The sequence below is a fragment of the Stegostoma tigrinum genome, chromosome 37, assembly GCF_030684315.1.
Source record: "Stegostoma tigrinum isolate sSteTig4 chromosome 37, sSteTig4.hap1, whole genome shotgun sequence".
NCBI lineage: Eukaryota > Metazoa > Chordata > Chondrichthyes > Orectolobiformes > Stegostomatidae > Stegostoma > Stegostoma tigrinum.
The window spans coordinates 2,891,725-2,905,889 of record NC_081390.1 but is presented as its reverse complement, the minus strand read 5'-3'; positions in this window follow the sequence as shown (position 1 = coordinate 2,905,889).

Sequence of the window (14,165 nt, the reverse complement as noted above, 5' to 3'; positions counted from 1 at the left end):
TGCAAATAAACTTCACGCTAGTCCTTAAAGCTTAAGAGGATCCACATTACAGATTATACGTGTTCCATTACGCCCCTTTTCTTCTTCAGATGCTTATTTGCTTCTTACAAACATTGCTTCGCCCGAACCCCAATTTACCAGGTGCCCTACAGTTCACAACAACCTACTGTTGCCTGTAGCCAGCCAACCCAAACAATGGCAACTGTGCCAGTTTGATCTATTCCAAAGTGGGCACTCAAGGTCCGTTAATGCTTGAGAGTATCCTGAAGGTCACCCTGGGGCCACCTGCGAGGTCCAGTAACCTCCAACCAGGCATTCTGCAGTCACTGGGGTAATTAAATAAGCCAACTAAGTACTTAGAGAATTCACAAAGGCTGAATGCTTCCACCTCATTCAGGCATTATTGGAAATTTGTCGAATAAAGTTGTTTTGAATTTTTTTAGTAGTACCTTTTAATTCAAGATTTGGTTCAAGTGGATGCTGCAATGTCCCAAAACAGAGGGAAGGAAACATTGAAAATTTTTCAACTTTGGGCACCAAGGGATTATTAATATGGGGATCCAGAATCTGATTGTTTTTTCATGATGAGCTAGATGGTATAAAAGGTCCTAAGACCCTTCTCAGATTCTCCTGTGAGCTGGCCCAAAATATAAACCTCTGGAGCTGACATTCCACATGATACATTTGACGTGTGAACTGAATTTATATATAGTTCAAGTATTCTGGCCTCAATGGAACAGTTTGGAAACATCTGCTGCCATTCCCAGCAACAGATAATAGAACTTCCTAAGTGGACACTTAGTGAGTGATTGCTGATGGCAACAGCTATGAGATTGGATGTTCCACCCTAGTGAGATTGAATCTCTCCAACTTGGAACTGGACATAACCCATTTAGGATTTTGGATCATGCAACGTGCTGTACAAAATGCGATGACTGACTATTTTCCTTTCTCGTGCCACATTAGTGAGACTTCTACCCCAGGTACAAATATGCCTTAGGGACAACTGTGAATTGATAAGAAATTGGAACAGACAAAAGTTCTGCTCAATAGGTGTTTATTTTCTCATTGTATTGTTCCAGTGTTTATCGTGGTACAAATACATGGGGAAGTGACTGCATGGTGTGCCTGATGGAGATTTATCGTTGACCAAAGTTCGGCTTTACAGGTTGACTCATGCAACACCCCCTTCCTCAACCCAAGGGTAAAACATGGGATCAGAATGAAGCACAGACAGAACTCCTGGCTTGTACTGAGACAGCACCTTTCGAAATCTGCATATCTGGCTTCCAGGATATATCAGTTACATGTGAACTGAGACTACTGGTGACTGCAAACACATCAGAAAACTCCCCCAACGTCTATTACTAATGGCCAGGAGTAAAGAATCACTTTGCAATGATTTAAAGTTAGAATCCCACTGTAATGGGTTATAAAAATTAGACAATAAAACCAATGATACTGCTGGAAGCTATCCACAGCTGTTTCAAAGGATTGCGTGATGTGTATTTTGTGTCGAATACTAAATGTTTGAAAATAGATTAGATTATAAACCATAAAATTGTTGCAAATTTGCAACATGATGGCAGGATATTTACGAATGAGGTGAACCATTTGGCTCATCTTAAGTCATCCGTCCAGAGACTCCCAATAGTTTCTCCCCCTACCCAATTCAGCTTTTAATTCTTTCTTAAATGATTCCACAGTTCTTGGCTTCAATATTCAATCAGCAAGTTTATGTATTAACCCTCAACAGGTTTTGAAACACACAGATATCTATTGCTGACTTGTGTTAAATAGTACAACATAATCCCCAAAACATTTTCCTCTCTGATTGACAAAGCTGTAAATTCAAGATCCTCAACCATTCCAGTAATTTGATCTCATTCTTAATCTGGCATATTTTAGTATAACATTGAGGGACTGCTGTGGATGAGAAGTCAAAATGCAGTTGTCCTGAGAGTCCTTAACCCTCAACTAATGTAGCTAATAATAGATAATCAGATGTCAACATTACATTGTTACATGTAAGGGCTTGCTGTCAGTAAATTTGCTGATATGTTTCCGATTAAAATGGGGACTATCCTTCCAAGTAGAAGAATTAACACAGGAAACAATATTTTACACAATGTTTGGGATCAATTACGTTACAGATACCTGGATTCAAATTCAGTAGCAACTCTCAAAAGATGAAAGGAAAGGTAAATAATTTAAGAGATTAAACATGAGAGAGAGGGACTAGGTCAGATTGTGATGTCCGATCGGTGGGGACAAATTGGGCTGTTTCTGTGCTGTATGGCTCTATGACTCTACACAATTGTGAGACACCTAGACTTCTCTTCCATAAAGCCAACCCAGACCTGATAGACCATATGGTATCCATGAATACTGTACTGTCCTGGATCTACAGCCATGGTGTTCAGGTGCCAGTGTTCTACTGGGGTGAACAAGATTAGAAATCACACACCACGTTATAGTCCAAAAGGTTTAATTGAAAACACAAGCTTTTGGAGCATAGCCCCTTCAACGGGTGACATGAGAAAGAAGCACAGAGAACACAGAATTTATATATAAAAGGTCAAAAGCCTCACACCTAACATGCATTGTCTGACCTAAAATGTCGCGTCTCCTTTACACTGATAAAACCTTTAGTTCTCTCAGTGACTTGAAAGAAGTTTGGGGATTTATAAATACATGTTAATCAATTAAAACCATCTAACTGATTAAAGATTTAACTTTATTTATTTTCCTTTATTCATTTATAGATGACAGTATCGCTGACCAGGCAGCATTTATTGCCAGTCTCTAATTGCCCAAAGGGACAGTTAAGAGTCAACCACATCGCTGTGGGTCTGGAGTCACATGTAGGCCAAACCAGGTAAGGATGGCAATTTCCTTCCCTGAAGGACATTAGTGAACCAGATGGATTTTTCCCAACAATTGATTCACAGTCATCATTAGATTCTTAATTCTATATATTTACTGAAATCAAATCCCACCATCTGCCATTGCAGGATTCAAACTTGGGTCCCCAGGACATTATTATCAGGTTCTCTGGATTGACAGTCCAGCGATAATACCACTAGGCAATCACCTCATCGTAGAGTTGTTTAATGCATTCTCGTCAGTTGTGTGACCCTTTAATTTTTTACTTATAAATTCTGTGTTCTGTGTGCTTCTTTCTCACTTCACCTGATGAAGGCTCAGTACACGAAAGTTTGTGTTTTCAAATAAACCTGTTGGACTATAAGCTGGTGTGTGATTTCTGATCTGTCTCTATAAGGCTTCATCCATGTTTGTCACTTATTGAATAGCCATTGCTAAACTTAAAACCTTTTGCTCTTTTCATAGTCACAATTCACAGGAAGATAATTGATTCAAAATGCTGAGCAACTTGTTTTTCTTTCACGACTGAGGCTGAGTATTTCTAGCATCTTTTTGCTTCGATAATAGATTGGACTGATTTGTCCTGCAGAAACATTTTGGTAATACTCAGGCTTCGGCTGATAAGTAGAACAAAACATTTGTGCCTCACAAGTGGCAGGTAATGATCATCTCCATCAAGTGAAGGAACATTTCTTCACATTCAATGGCATCAGCATCACTGAAACCCCTACAATGAACATCCTAGGTGAATGTTGACTAGAAATTAAAATGAACCAGTCAAATACTTAGAGTGGCTACATGAATAGTCAGAGGCTGAGAATTCTGAGCTAAGTGACTGACCTCCTAACTCCGGCCTATCTACAAAGTGACAATGTTTTGGGATGCTGTTATTTGCATAGGTACATGCAGCTCGAGCAACTATAATGAAGCTCAGCACCGTCCAGGACACACAGCCTACTTGATTGGCACCACATCCATCATTTTCAATGCATCACCTATGCCTCAATTCACAGCATTCTGACCTCTGACTCGGAGGTTTCCAGAGCCAGTCTAGAGAAATAGCACAAAATCCAGGCTGATGCCTTGCTGCTGGCCCTTGTGGGTTCAGTAGGTGCTGCTGTCGAGGTCTTGGTGAGTTGCTGTTGTGTGCTCATGCTAGATGCATGCTTGGGACTGAATAGTAATCCCTGACTCACCACGTTTTATAATGTTGTCACTCATGTTGGGAGGCAAGTTTAAGCAGAAGACCCAGGATTCGAGGTGTATCAAGTACGTGAGACTGAGACGGCATTAAGTAAGCTCTTGTCTCCATTCCTGAAGCTGGTGAATTAATAATTGCCACTTTTGGATAGCAGTGGGGAAGCCCCAGTGTCAGTGATGATTACATTTCAATAACTCATACAAGAAAGTAAAACCACATCAAACGGCCACATTCTACTGCAATACCTTTACATTTGCAAATCATTACGGATTTCATATTATGAATTTATTTACACTAATATTCCTCCTTGTGCAAATTTTAAAAATCAGATTTTTACCGCATTACACACTGCTGTCTATAATTTTACAGGGAATTATCTTAAATTTGCAGCCATTTACCCCAATGGGTTTTGTCCAATGCCTGTGTTTAAGTTTTCTAATCAACCTGTTCAAAGATGTAGCTATATTCCTCTAGACCAAGTGGAACTTGAACCCAGGCCCCCTGGCTCAGAGGTAGGGATACTACCACTGTACCACAGGACCCTAGTGCTTGCGTATGCTTCATGTAACTTCCTGCAAGTGGTGACTTATAAAGTTTTCACTGTACTCATTTGAGCATATGTGATAATAACACTAATTCAATTCAATCAATTCGTCTCAATCCAATTCATTATATGTTAACAGTGTACTCTTCAATACCTTTCTCACTCACATATTTATTCAGCTTCCCTCTGACTTCAACTAAACTATTTACTTCAACCATGGTGTGAAAGTTTCTTATTCCTACCACCTTTGAGGTAAATAACTTTCTCCCTTCTTACTGCAAGTCAAATTTTAATTATGGAATTAAATTTAAGAATTGACGCAGTGTTCATGACAATAGTATTACCTGTTTTGGACACTGAACATTGTGCTGAAAAAGTCATTCTATTGAATAACAAAATCCCTACAATGTGGAAGAAGGCCATTCAGCCCATCAATCCCACAATGTCCCTCCAAAGACCATCCCACCCAGACCCACCCTATCCCTGTAACTCTGCATTTTGTATGGCTAATTCAACTCACCAGCACATCCCTGGGCACATTAGGCAATTTAGCACAGCCAATCCACCTAACCTGTACATCTATGGACTATGGGAGGAACAGAGAGACAGTCATGAGACAAGAAAAGGTCAATCATAAGTTAAAGAATGAGAATTTTAACTCCTTTACTGCACTAAAACCCAATGTAGCTCACTCAATGATGAAGTGCATGAGAGAATGGGACTTGGGTGAATTAGGGTAAGGAAAACAGATGTGTGTTTACTTTCAAGATGTTTTAGGGGGGATGAAGTCTCGCTCATGACATCTGATGAAATTGTTTTTAATCAAGATGTCAGATTGGCCAAGGGAAAGTTGGAATAATCAAGGCTAGAGGTGCAAAAGACACAAATAAAGGTTAGAGCAGCAGATGAGTTACGGTGGGGATCCGGTTGGTCAGAGGAAGAAGTTGAGGCAGGATAGAGAGGCCATGTTACAGAAGTGGAAGAATATCAACATGGCAATGGAGTTAATATGGGCCTAGATAGTCATCCCAGGACCAAAAACGATGTCAAGGTTGTGAACTTTCTGCTCAGACCCAGACAGCCACCAGGAAAAAGGATAGAGCCTACAGTGAGGAAATCGAATTAGAGACTCTTAATGTTGCATTGGTGGAAGACTCAACTCCTCCAGGACCAGATTTCAATTCAAACAGTATGATGAAAGAGAGTTCATGGAGGCAGAGTGGGAGATGAAACCAAATCGACTTCAGTGGTGTCAGCATACAATTGGAATGTGACTTTTTTGTCTTGTTAAAACATGTTGTTGAGGGCAGCACACACCTGCCTAAAAGCACAGGGGCATTCATTTCTGTGTATGTATATTGTGTCTGCAGGACTTTAACCTTATGGTGAGTGTTTTACCAATCACCACCTTTTCTATGTGAGTGAGAAACTTTGTTGCAAAATACTAATGGGGCAGGGAAACAATTAAAGTCCATTCTCATAGTTAAACCTTCAGCCAACTCACAAATCATGTCACCCATTTTAGGCACTGTTTGTAATTCCAGCGCCATCAGTACCGACAAGTAATTAGTCCTTGGCTTTGCGGGGACCTTGACAATATGCATCTGGCTCCATAATAAAAGGAGAACAGAAGCCTCTCTCATGACATCTGATGAAATTACTTTTAATCAGAAGTCGATATTTGCAGAAAGCAATGAGACATGTGCTCAGATATTATGATGAGTAGCTCCCTGTTCCTTGGGCCATGTAAAGGAATAACAAAACAGAGGCATTCGTCAAATCAAGAACTCACTTGTCTTTATGGAGTTTTAACTGTTTCTATTTCGGAATAATTGATCGCTATTTATCCTAATGTCACAAGGATTTAATTAGATACAGAAAACTGCGATGAGAATTTATCAGCCTCTCCCCTTCAAAACACAAAGTAGTGACAACTCCTTAAATAGAATTCTTAAGTGTGTTGCAATTGTAGATGCACAATGCACAAGCGATTTAATTTCACTCCAATAAACTCTCATCCACCATGATCATTCAATACCTTCCTAGCCACACAACCACAACAACCGAATTTGAAAAGCACCTTCAGCATAGCAACATGTTGCAATACTGCAGCCTTTCGTCAGAGTTAAGAATCTAAACCCTATGAAACAACATAGAATTCATGGCAAAGTCAAATGTGTTTATGTCTGACTGCATGCATCCTTACATGCTTGTTTGTATGTGTGTGTGTGTGTGTGTGTGTGTGTGTGTACAATGTGTGTGCATGTGTCCATATGTGTCCTTGTATGCACGTGTGTGTATATTTGAATGTGTATGTGTTGGGAAGTCTTTGTTCGATTCTGAGAGCTTCTGAGTGTGAACGCATGTGAGCCTGAGATTGAGAGGCAGATGCTATTGAAGACAGCGAGGGGTTTTGCTAACCAGCTAAAGAGCTGGCAAAATCCCCAGGTTATCTCTTGTTCCAAAAGGCCCTCAACATTATGTGGCAGCCAACGCTGCAGCTCCAAGGGTTGAGAGCTGCTCAATTTAAATAGAATCAAGCAGCTCAGAAACACTCTGGAGATTTGGTGAATGCTGCCTGTGTAAACCTACATTAGCCTTTAGCATCGCTGAGTGATCAAGTTACAGGTGAGTGATGGGAAGAGGGGGAATCATGGGATGGAGGGCATGGAAGAAGTGGGAAGTGGGTAAGGAGGAACAGCAGGAGCAAGTACAGCCTTTGCACTGCTTATTATGAGCAAGCAAACAGATACATCATTTGAATCAGCCAGCCAGTCACTGGGATATATTCACTCTGTACCTGTCATTGCATTGGCACTGACAGAAATGCATGGTTTTGTTCATTTCTAATGATAGGAACCTACTCAATGTGATTCTGCAACCAAACAGTATTTATCAAATAATCCTGAGTGTGCTAACAATTAATAATCAATCACACTCATAATGTGGCTCCTGTAGACCTGCAAGGAGTGGCATGCATCAACACTCATTACAATGGATGCTTCTTTGCAAATAAAAGGACCTTGCACAGTTTTTGAATTTCTCTGGTGCTTAGAAACCTAGAGCACCACCTCCCCCCCCCCACCCTCCCCCCACCCCCAATGTTATCTCCATGGCAATGCATGTGTCAATCAGAGTTGATTTGCCAAATATATAAATTATTGTGATCAACTCTTACGTTCTTTTATTTGTCTTGATATGTGCAAGACAAAAAGCTTTGACAATATGACTATATTCGGCAATATTCACATTCCTTACCACCAAATGTTATGACCACATCCCCGATGAGGTTCCCCAAGTTGTTACAGTTCCCAGATGGGATTCTCCAAACTTGCAAACTCTTGTGTGAGGACGGATGAATTGACTCTCTTTCTTTATTCACCTATCCTATCAGTTGATCGCAACAAGGTTAATTTACAAAGGAACACTCCTCTCTTGTGGATGCCTTTCTCACTGAGAATAATTTATGTTTTAAAGGAAACAAAGTTAACCAGGCTTTACTGAATTAATTAAAGAGTGTATTTATCAGTTAGTAAATATGAAAGACAATAATAACACAGGCATGTACGCATAATAGATATAAGAAGTGAGTCAAAAGAAAGGTTAAAAGACACACAGTCTGGGCCCTGGATCATTTGTGAAAAACAGAGAGTAGAATGATCGTGGTTGAGCTGTCAATTTTGGGATTTTTTGTTGATTGAAATTCTTTTGTTTCTATTTCCATGAGACTGTTCACTAGCAAGCTGGCTTCTAGCCCTTAGAGTGAGAGAATACTTTACCTGTAATGCAGGGGTGACTAATAAATAGTTCTTTGATTGTAACATACTAGTGCTTGAATACAGCTTAGTACATCTGAATTGCTCAGCTCATTGGTATACAGTCTTTCATTCACACATAGATCTGATTGAACTGGGTTTTAATTCCTGTTCTTATTCCTGAATTGAGAAAGGCATAAAACATCAATCATCCGGTCTTTTCTTCCATCATGTGCACAGTCTGAGATAACTCCATGGAAATTGCAGTTTAGTTCATATTGTATTTTTCCCCTTTTAAATCAATCCATTTGAAGTTTACTTGACAACTCAACAGGTGTGACATTGCAGGGTTCCTCTCTCTCTCTCTCTCCACACAGCAGCTGAATTTACATCTACAATCATTTGTTTTGCTTTACAGTCTTCTCTTAAAAATTGCATGTAAACATGTCTTGAACTGATTTGGGCTTACGATCTGTTACACAACACTAGTGACTATGTAGTCATTGAAATTTCAGCCTTTTACATCACAATTAATCAACTTCACAAACATTTGATTGATCAGCCTCTGAAATGTAACATTGTGCCTTGCTGATACTCGATGATGTGACTTTACACTGAAACAAGCCATCTAGTGTCACTAAAGCAAAACCTTCGTTAGTTTAGTCAGTTAGGAATGCTTTTCAATATCCTTAAAGCAAATCAATCCTGCAAACAAAACAAAGATTCCCTATTGATACAATCCTCAAAACATGGATGGGAGCCAGTCTTCATTGCTGTAGTAACTTTTCAGTAAACTGGACAGACCCTGGAGTCAGGTCAAATGAGGCATTCACGGGGCTTTGGATGATTATTTAGATAGATGTGTTGTGGAAGGGAGCAGGAAAAAAGCATGAGATTGACCATCAGTAATAATACTAAATAAATCAGTTAGTTTGGGCACAATGGGCTGAATGGCCTCCTTCAGCTCTGTATCACTTCTATGATTCTGTGACCATATCTTTGAGCTCTGTTAACCTGAGTCTGGAGGGGTTGAGTTGTTTGGTTTAGCCTCTCTTTGGAATTGCCAAAAGAGGCCTGATCTGATTTAACAAGACATGAATGCATACAGCCAGTTTATGTTAGCCCCTCAGCAAAATCAATATTGGTGGTTTCTGTGAGCTTCTCACCATCCAGGCACCTCTATAGATGTAGGAACAGGGCTTGGGTATAGGAAGACATGTATACTGAATCTGGGCTTGCACCTACATCAGACAGAGGCCCAGACTGACTAGGGAAAGGCTAAAGAGCTTTGAGTGGCTGGAGTCATTTCCCATCATAATAAACTCAGCCTCTTTCTCTCTGTCATTGCCAGGACTGAAGTAAATCTGAGTTGTACGGAAACTGTATAATTTCCAACTAATAATGGATCAACTGCCTTTACACCCAATAGATAATATTAAACAGCAGGAAGAATGAAAACAGACACAAGACTTTGCATTGATGCAGTGCTGTTCATGCCCTCAGAATGACACAAAATGCTTGACAGCAAATGGATACTTTTGAAGAAGAACTCCCAATATATAACATGGTCTTTGCATTGAGCTGAATGGGCAGGGAGGGCCTCAGTGTAATAAAAGGCAACATGCCCTGGTATTGCACTGAATAGACCATTACTTTACACTGGAGTGGGCAACAAAATCATAATCTCGGGACTCAAGGGCAAGAGCCCTACTCACTGAGTTACACAAGATGGCAGAATCTCTTCTGCACTCTTTGTGGACTCCAGCTGTGCCAAGTATCGTTTACACACGTGTGACTTGCTCATGGTTTTCGCTGACTGGACTGTAACTAAGTGATTATATCCCTGCCAGTTGTGAAGTAATCAAGATGAACTGCAGAGGTGATAATGCTGCATACACCCAAGAGAGCATGGCAATGATGCCTATTTACTGTTCACTAAAGCGAATCAACTGGTGATATCTAAGTTCAAAATTGCAAATGGAATTCTGTTGGGAAGACTGGTTAGCATTTGTTTTAGATCTTGTGGTATTTCACAAAGAAAACCAGATTATTCAGCCTGTCAACTCCATGCCAGTGCTGTACTCCCCATGAGATACTTGCTGCTTTCAGCACAGCCAATCAACTTTCACTTATTTTCAGCTTCTCTGCCTCCTGAGCATTCTATTATCCATTGCTTTGTCTGCCTAGCTGTCTTAGTCTCTCTGGGGTCCATCTTCACCTTTTTGCTCATTTTTTCCACCCATCTCCCCTCCTTCTTCAGCATAAATACTGATTTCTAACACATTGGCTGTTCAAATCGATCAGTGGCAGAATCTGAGGCGAACATTGATGTCTGCAGTTGATCTTGACAATCAGGCTTCAGTTTCTCTCTCAGTGTCGACAGGGGAGGCAGAGCGATGATGGTCACTGAAGAATGAAGAGGACAATGCCACAGTTCAATGACATCTCACTGTGAGTCCTCATCCAGTCTGTAAGGGCCAACCAGGAGAGCTCAATGTGGGTGTTATGACCTACATGACTCAGAGATCCGAGTGAATGTACTGCTACCACTGCACACTGGACCAAGGCATGTTTAGGATCTTCTTTTATGGGGGAAGAGAAAGGGAAAGAGTTGGGAAAGGTTCTCTGTCCATTTGGTGTTGCGGAGTCCTTGGAGCTCAGGATTATTAAGGAAGGAATGTGCAATATGTAAAAATTCCTTTTAATATGCCTCCGTTTACATGCATGAAAGAAGCTGGTGGGAGAGGCAGGATGCAAGGCAATGTGTCAGATCTGATGATCCTAGTATCTGTGGAGGGTGAGGCTTTGGAGCTGACAAGTTCCAAGTTGAGCGATTCCTTTGGGCGATGAGAAATAAGTGGAAGACATTGGGGGTGGGGGGTGGGGGAAAGAATGCAAGGGCATTTAATACAACTAAGAACGATACATGTTTACAGGAACTGGGGAGAGGCTGTTTGGTCTTCCATGCCAGAACCTGTAAAACGCCAACATTGGGCAACATCCTGTGGTGCCTGTGGTGGTACAAATGTGGTTGGGCATCTCTGGCACTCAACTGAACAGCTGAGCATTGCATTAACCTTTCCTGTTTCATTCCTACTTAAGTGAACAATCTGGTGCTTGCATGGCCTTTCACTAGATCAGAATCTAACCTTGGAGGAGAAAGAGATACCTTCAGAGCAATGTATCCTTCATCTGTATCAGCACCAGCACAGATACTGGACCCAGGTCTTACATTTCAGGCCAGGGGAAGGGCATCCTGCAGGAGGCACCTCACATTCACATGCACAGCTGCTGCTGAGTGAGGCAATCATCTTCCTGAGTCCTACTCGGATTCAGTTCCCAAGAATCCGTCAGATGCTGTTCGTGAGCTTCAGTCAGACCCTGTTCCCAAATCTCACTCAGATCCTTTCCCTGAGTTTCAATTGGGGAGGCAATGGCCTGGGATTTATTATCGCTAGACTATTAATCCAGAGACCCAGGTAATGTTCTGGAGCCCATGACAGATGGTGAAATATGAAATCAACAAAAATCTGGAAAGAAAATTTTAAAAATGACCACAAAGTCATTGTGGATGGTTGGAAAAAACTACCTGGTTCACTGAAGTCCTTCAAGGAAGGAAACTGCCATCCTTACCTGGTCTGGGCTACATGTGACTCCAGACCCACAGCAATGTGGTTTACTCTCAACTGTCCTCTGAGGAATTGGGGACAGACAATAAATGCTGGTCTGGCCGTGACACCCACATCCCTGGAATGAATAAAATAAAAAGTTGGACAATGAGCCCCAGCACAAAGGCGATAGATGCTGACTGAACAGCTCGAGGTGTGTGGAGAGAGACTGGTAAGTATTTGATCTATGAAGGACTTTGAAGGGCCATGAGCACAATGATCACTCCTCTATAAACCACATGATTTCCCCTGTGGACAGACTGATGACTTCCTTGGAGAACCATGCTCAGTAAATTTCAGAGTGATCGTTGGTATATGTCAGTACATAGGGAAGGTGCCATGAGGAGCACACAAGTGCCCACTCTACCTGGCTGGGCTATGTCATTCACAAGCTTTGAGTGCAGCTGATTTCCAACCAAATGGAATTCCAATCGGCTGTCAGATGTTGAATAAAGGGTGGGCATGTCTCTGGTCTGTCAAGCTCAGACTGGAGCCACTATCTCTCTGTCACCCCACACCTCTCCCACATCTCATCAGGAACTGCCGAATTAAAGATTTTCTTTGTCACCTTTGCCCCCCTACTCCTGAAACTTGGCCTCTGTTCTGGGCCTGCCTCCTCATCCCCACATGTTACCACCCCTCCCAGGCATTTCCCAAACACGAGGCCCCTTGTGGCCGTTGGTTCTGCATATGCACAGCTGGTATGATGTTATTACACAGAGCATACAGTGACAGTGGCTACACTATGGGCAGACTCACTGTGTCAGAATCATTCTTTGTGAGGAATTGATGTCACTGCACTTATTTGTACATGTGGAGGAGGCCATTTTGACTCCCATCTTTGCACTAATGCTAATTATTCCAGGGAATCCCAGCATAGACTTCATGGTGTAGGGGAATAGGCACACTGCTGATCGCATGGGAGTGGTAAGTGAGACCCTCCTTAGTTTTCTGGGGTGAGCATGGGGCCTAGCATTGGAATCAGCAGCCGCAACATCAGCAGAGGCGATGTCTGTGAGGTAGGCTCTGCAGCGAAAGCCGGTGCCCTCGTCGTTGGTTGGGTCCAGTGCTGGCAGTGGCAACGCGGTGGCAGAAGGGCATCACATCAACATCGTGGTGGGCCCAGTGGCGACAGATGCAACTCTGTCATTGGTGGGTCCAGTGCAGGTGCTAGTGGAGGAGAATGGCCCAAAGGCAAAAGAAGGCACCTGAAGGGTGGTAATATCAATGCTGGTTGGGAATGGTGTAGATAGTAGTGAGGCCATGGAGGAGGGATGGGAGTGCAGGCATCATCGCTGATAAGGTGGCTCAGGACTGATGGACCGTCTTTAAGCTATACTGTTCTAATTTTTCCTTAATTTTTAAGACTACTTGAAATGCTACTGGATCGTGGAGATGGTGGGGAAGGTTTTCACTGTGTTTTTCTTCACAATAAAATGTGACATTAAAATCATTCATTCATTCCACACTCCACTGCCCTGGTTCTATGCTCAGAAACCAAGAGGCAGGCCAATGGGCAGAATGGGAACTTGGAGACAGCCTTGTCCCAATTGAGAATATCATGGAAGGCTGCCAGGGAGAGAGCAAGCAGCAAATGGGGTCACCTCTGAGCGAGTATCTGATCAAGGGAAGCAAGTCCTCCATCCATCTGCTAAAAGCTTATCAAACCTGATTGTCATGGCAGCAGCAGCGTACCCTGCCATGCTGAAGGGCACTGCCATCATCGCTGTGATCACATGGCACTACCACTCAGAGGATATCTACCAAAGATATCCAGGCCATGGAAGAGCCTGTGTTGGGAGATATCAATATGACCATGGGTCTCCTGAGTCTAAATACTGCAGAGCTTCGGGTGTGCTTCAGTAACAGTGACTTAAAGCCTGATCAAGGAAGGGGGAGTCTTCTGAGGGCCATCTTGTATCTAGCTGCCAACCTCAATGAGCTCCTACCCCTTGGATCATTTCCCACCATTACTCATCTCAACTCTGGGGCCTTGAGGTGAGGTGTGGCACCATGAACAGCTCTTGATCATAGGGCCAGGCCTACTACTTGCCTGACAAGCTCAAGGTTTGGTGGACCTTACCAAAAGAAAAGCAATATAGGATTCTCCA